This window comes from Scomber scombrus, chromosome 10 (assembly GCF_963691925.1).
Source record: "Scomber scombrus chromosome 10, fScoSco1.1, whole genome shotgun sequence".
In the NCBI taxonomy this organism is placed as follows: domain Eukaryota; kingdom Metazoa; phylum Chordata; class Actinopteri; order Scombriformes; family Scombridae; genus Scomber; species Scomber scombrus.
In genome coordinates this window covers 9,619,069-9,625,245 of record NC_084979.1, presented here as the reverse complement: position 1 = coordinate 9,625,245, position 6,177 = coordinate 9,619,069, and positions in this window count along the sequence as shown.

Sequence of the window (6,177 nt, the reverse complement as noted above, 5' to 3'; positions counted from 1 at the left end):
TGAGGAAACATGCAATAATACCCATGTTTGGCATGTTTTGCTTTTGTTGTTTGTTGTAGTTTTAGTTCTCATCACCATCATCATCATTTTTATTTATTATCATTATTCTTTATTATTATTTTATTATTATTAGTGGTAGTAGAACAAGTAGTAGTAGTAGTAGCAGTAGAATTAGTGATTACTGAATCAAAACAATAGATTCTTATTAATCTACTATATACATATACATACATAAACATTTAATTTGTCAAGTAAATGTAAATAAATGAAAGCCTGGATTCATGCATACGATCAAATATTTCAGTAAGAATTAATTTATCAAAAGTATTTTGAAAACTGTTTTTGTTTATATGTGTGTTACAAAGAATCAAGTCTGCAGTTCAACTTAAAGTGCAGTACTGTGCAGAACTGAAACATTCATCATATTTTCTGTCTGGCACTGATTACATTACTGATTGGTCTACAAAAGATAAGAAATCAGTGTCATGTTAAAGTGTATCAATTCATCAATATCAGTTCTTTATTAATAAAGCCAATCAGGTGTAATGCCCAGAGTGACTGAACGATAACAATACATCCTGTAACATAGGAAGGACTGGCACAGGGAGTACTACAACAAGTCAGATTAAGACCAGAATTATGTACATATGTATGCGTAGTTTGATCAGCCAACATAACGTCAAGTGGGTTGTGTAACACATGTAGCCACTAAACACTACACCCTTATGGTTTCATATTCCAGTCATCTCCTGATTATATCTTTAAGCAGATTAACTGAACATGATGAGAATGACTGGAATCTATATCTATGTACTGAATGGCTTTGTTAATGTTTCATGTCAGTGATTGACAGCGATGGGGGTGATTTGCACAGTTATTAACTTTGTCACAGAAAATGATTACTTTCTTCAGCCTCACTGCAGCTCCTGTAGAATAACATTTGGCCTTTGGATAGCCGGTGTTCATTTCAAGGCCTGTTTATGAGACATCAGCTCAGCCAGAGTTTATTATCGCTTTCATCAATAATGTAGCCTGTCAGTCATTGATATGTTTGATACAGCTGGCTGCCGGCTTAGGGAGGAAAACAGGCATGGCGAAAAATTTGGAATATGTTCTACACACTGACAATATCTCCAATAAATCTAACGTCCGCCTTCATCCTTGTGTTTGTAAGTTGCTTAACTAGTTTTTGTTGTCATGATTAATTTATCCCCCTATTGTACCTGTCTATCATCTTTTCATATAAAAATTTGATTCAGCTTATATAAAATGTAATAAAGATTATGATTTATTGTTCTAAGCACTTGCTGGCAGCTCGTACAGTAGCTCTTTGAAAGAATGGATGCATTAACAGTTTGTTTCTGTGCAATAAACAGAAGAATAACAGAGAGTCCAGACTGTTTTATTAGACATCTAAACTATACGCAATGAGGCTTTAGTATTAAAGGTGGAGACAACATAAGAATTCTTATAGAGCACCAATTTTAAACTTTTTCCTGCTGTTTACTGTACAGTAAACACACAACTCTAACACATAACTGCACACAGAAAACTGTAATCTTCAGTAATGATTTGTTGTTTTTGTAGGCAGCATCAGACAGACCACCAGTGTATTTCTTTTCCCACCGTTACATAACAACTATGATGGTGTGATGAGAAGAAAAGAGAACAGAGGATAGAATGAGAAAAAAACTTTAGAGGAGGAGGGGAACAGGCGGAGGTCAGCGAAGCAGAGGAGAAAATGGTCTCCATTCAAACTCACAGTGGGACACAGAGTCCTGCTTTTTACACAACACACAAATACACAAAGACACAGTCGTATACTGTTCATGCATAAGCTCACACAAGCAAACGTAATACACAAACATGCACACAAGGAATGTGTTAGTGGTGAAGTACACTTGCAAATATTCCTACAGGCTCAACAGAGTCAACATAATTACTGCCATTGTCTAGACACACTGCTTAGTGAGTCAGAAAAAGAGAGATATAAATGACATGTATTCTCATTCTATTCTCTGATAAAAAGACAGAAAAAAACATATTGCTGACAGAAATGGCATGAACAGCATCATTTATGGGAAAACAGCTGGTTAGTTTTCTGCCTGTCAACAGCAATCTTTTCACCAGAATCAGAATAATTATTTCAATAGTTTATTTCCTGCTGTGTCAAATTGTCTGTCCTCATAAAATATGTTCTGCCCTGAGAAAATGCTTTGATGTTTACCATACGGACAGCACCAGCAAACAGAAAAGGTGCTGTTTTTCCCTTGCTGTTGGGCTTGTCCTGCAGGTTACACTGTTCACCACTAGATGGCGGTAAGATATAGGTTAACTTTGCAACTGTGTGGTCTATTGACCACAGTCCCCAGTGTGGAACTGAATCTGGGTAACATCTTATATATTGATAAAACTCTTATAGCTGAATATGGTGCTTTCTGATAAAAACACACACAAAAAACTTAAAGAGACTTTTGATGAAAGGAACACATACATGCTAATATAAAACTAAAAGCAGGTTTAACGTATGAAATCTTGAGACTATAATGGAAATATATTTCATACCTTAAGTATATGGGGGAAGTGTCCAGAGATGGAGAAATCAATGACTTTCCAACACCCTATAATGTGTAAATGTACATATAATTTACATATTTACAGATGGAGAGTTATAAAAGCTCTTTGATGAAATATTTACCAACATTAATAATAACAAATGTTATGTTTTGTCAATTAAAACAATGGGTACAAAAGGACAAGAACATAACTGAGAATGGTTGTATGACGCAAATAAATGTTTTTCAATGTGTTGCTTCCCTCTGGAAAATATTGTAAATGTATGCCTTCAATACAAAGCCATTTACTGATGGTGTAATGTCATATTTTGTTGATGCTGATCAACAATTTCTCCCTTTGACTGCTCCTTTCTGAGCGAATCATTACCTATGAAACAGCGCCCCTTGGTGCTCACAGAGATTCAGTGTCATATTAAAAGAAATTCGAGCAGGGAGGAGGCTTTGATTCTCCTTTAAATAAAAGACGGTGTTATAAACCAAAAGAAAGCGATTTAGGAAGTCTGGACGCAGGATACAGAATTGCTGAATGCCAATCCAAACAATTTAATCCGATAATAAGGCCTTTTAAACCCAAGGTCATCTTCATATTCACGCTTTTCCTTGTTTTATGATAGGATCCTAATATGATAGGATCAGTCATGCACACACATGCACACCAATACACATATCTACAAAGCACACTAAGAAGCCCCAGGCGAGATCCAGCAGTAGCAGCAGGAGGTTTATGATTTGATATCATTATATATAGGCCATCTTCTGTACCCCTGAGGGAGGGGGGAAGCACGAAGGTAGAAACTTGTTATTCCAGATAAGAGCAGGTCGCATGAGACTTATTTTACTTGCAGGGGACACATTTCCTCTCTGACTCTCACATAGGGACCCAAAATAATCTGTTCATGTTGACAACACTGCTGCAGAACCATCACTCTCAATCTCTGAGGGGAAAAAGTACAGATGTTTAGTCAACCCGAATCACACTGTGATAAAACGTGTGGGAAATTAAAATATGCAGCAATAATGAATGCAGGAGATATGCAAATTGCTCTGATGCCTTGTGAGACTTATTTTTAGCTTTTGCTACAACAAAACCTGTGAAAATTGTAGAAAAATAAAGAAGCATTTAAAAAAATAAGGAAAACTGCTCATCCTCTACAGCTCCCTGAAAATGTCACTATAGTCCCCTGAATGTCTGGTATATGTCCAGTTTGCTTTGAAAAAAAGGTAGCAAACAAAAAGTAATAGGCTGACTTCTCAATCACTTAGAATCTCCTTACTCATTCTGAGAATGTAAATGATTTTTTTTTAAATGAAATCGTCATCATCGTCATCAATTTTTATTTATTTTTCTCGTAGACACATTTCCATTTTCAGTGATGCCGAGATTACATAAAAACGAATCAAACAGCAGAAATACAGAAATCAATTCATATTTAAAACAGTTACATTCAAAACATTTAGATTTAAGAGTATATTTCTAATATGTCCCAATGTTATCAGGGAATTAGTATTTAAAGTGCATTGAAGATTGTTCCATGAATCTGGAACATAAAATGTGAAATAAATCATCTAAAAATGGCCATTAATTGCACAACCGGACTGAGAAAAACTGACCTTCACATTCAATAACCCTAAGGCTTGATGTCTGACTCCAAAGAAATAAATTTGCTGAAAATGCAATTTCAGAAAATAATTATAATCAGAGGATGCTCCTAAATACAAAACAATGTACAGCAACAAAGAAAAGGGGGAGAGCAGATATTGTATGAGAAATGTGTCTTCGTGTCAGCGGGCAGCACATAACAGTGGCACTGCTGATGCAGCTTCATAACCACCAACACATACCAACTACTTTCCAATTTCTGCACTGAAGATAACTTGCAAGGACAGCAAATTTCTATTATCCTTTCTTTCCTCACAGTAAAGCAGACTGGAAATTGTGTGCTCTATTATTCAGACTGGTTGGCATTGGCAACAAAAAGCGCATTGGGGTGTTTTTTCACAGATGATTAGTAAAATATGCTCATTGTTAACATGTATTTGCTGGTTGGTCAACCAGGTTTCCTCCCTCTGGCCTCCAGAAATTGAAGTGGTGTGAGGCATCGTGGTGCCAGCGCAGAGTTCATCACCTCATATGCACTCACATTCCTGGTGAAAGCTTGGACGGCTGGTTGATTTAGTGACTGGTTAGTTGGTTTAGTCATTTAATTATTCACTTGAGGGAGTACGTAATGAAGATACAAATCCTGAAAACACTCCTCCTCCTTGACAGAATGACCAAACAAACCATTTTTAGTGGATTTTCCATCTGTGTCAAAGCAAAATTAAAATTAGTAGCAGATGACTGGTTAATTGGCCAACAGTCTGCCATGCTGGCTTGTTGCCTGTCTGGTTTCTGATAGGGAAGGCTCCAGAGCACAGGGATGCCCAGAGCAGTATTACAATAGACGACACATAATGCACAGCTGCCCACCTTTCAAGACATTTTGTGTGTGGAAAAGTAGGTCTAGCTTTGGCATTGCAGCCACATTGACGTCTAGACAAGCAGGCAGAATGAAACTGAAATTAAGCATTTAGTTTCATATTTAGTTTGATACACTTTTAATCTTGTTTCATCTCCAACACTCCATCATTGCCTCTGTTTACAGGACAGACACAACAATCCAAAGAGAGCAGGTTTAAACTGGTTGCATTTAAGTTTTTATTACGGGTACAGTATAGTGTACACAGTGACAACAACATGTGTGCTTATTGAATTATTATGGTGTAAACAGCATTTGAATTTGAACTGTAAAAGCTAACCTTAGATGATTTTTGCACTGATCTTATACAGTTGCTATCAAATGGATGGAATACAATTGCATGTGTGTGTTATTGGGGAGGAGGAACCCTCATGATACTGGGCCTGACAGTTTACAAAGAGCTACCAGCAAGGGGCAGACTACATTACCATTACAGGGTGGTTTTAATGCTGTTAACACTGGTATTTGTCTTTATTCTGCTCTTGCAGGTTCTACATGCCACAAATACCACAGTACATAATTGTGAATTGGTTAAACAGTACCTTGTGTTTTGTGAAGGGTAATTAGAGGGGCAGGGCTTTGCAAAGGCAAACATGGGTGCTGTTTGTGTAGCACTGTAATATTCAAAGCATGTCTTTTAGCACTTTGTAATAGGTGTGGAACAATGGATGGCCTGTTTATTAATGATTCAATACATCTATTCTTCTACTCCAAATTGCCATTTCCGTGTTGAATTGGATCCTTAAAAGGCTGTACTCTGAGTGTAGAATTACAATGCATAGAAAAGCACTAAAATAACCTGGTACGACATGGACTTCTTATGTAAATACCAGCTGGTATGTGCAAGATAACTACAGGAGGATTTAACCAAAAAAGGCCTTTTTACCACAAGATATTTGGTCACAGTAGGAAAAGCACAGGTATAAATAATAAAAAGAATAAAGACTAATTTCCATATAAATGCTTCAGTTACAACATATATGTTGCTAATTATTATGGCATCTCAACAGGTTTTGTTATTCTTTCCTGTCTGTTCTGTCGGTTTGATTCTGTCACCATTCAGCCAAGCTGTGTGTATGCTA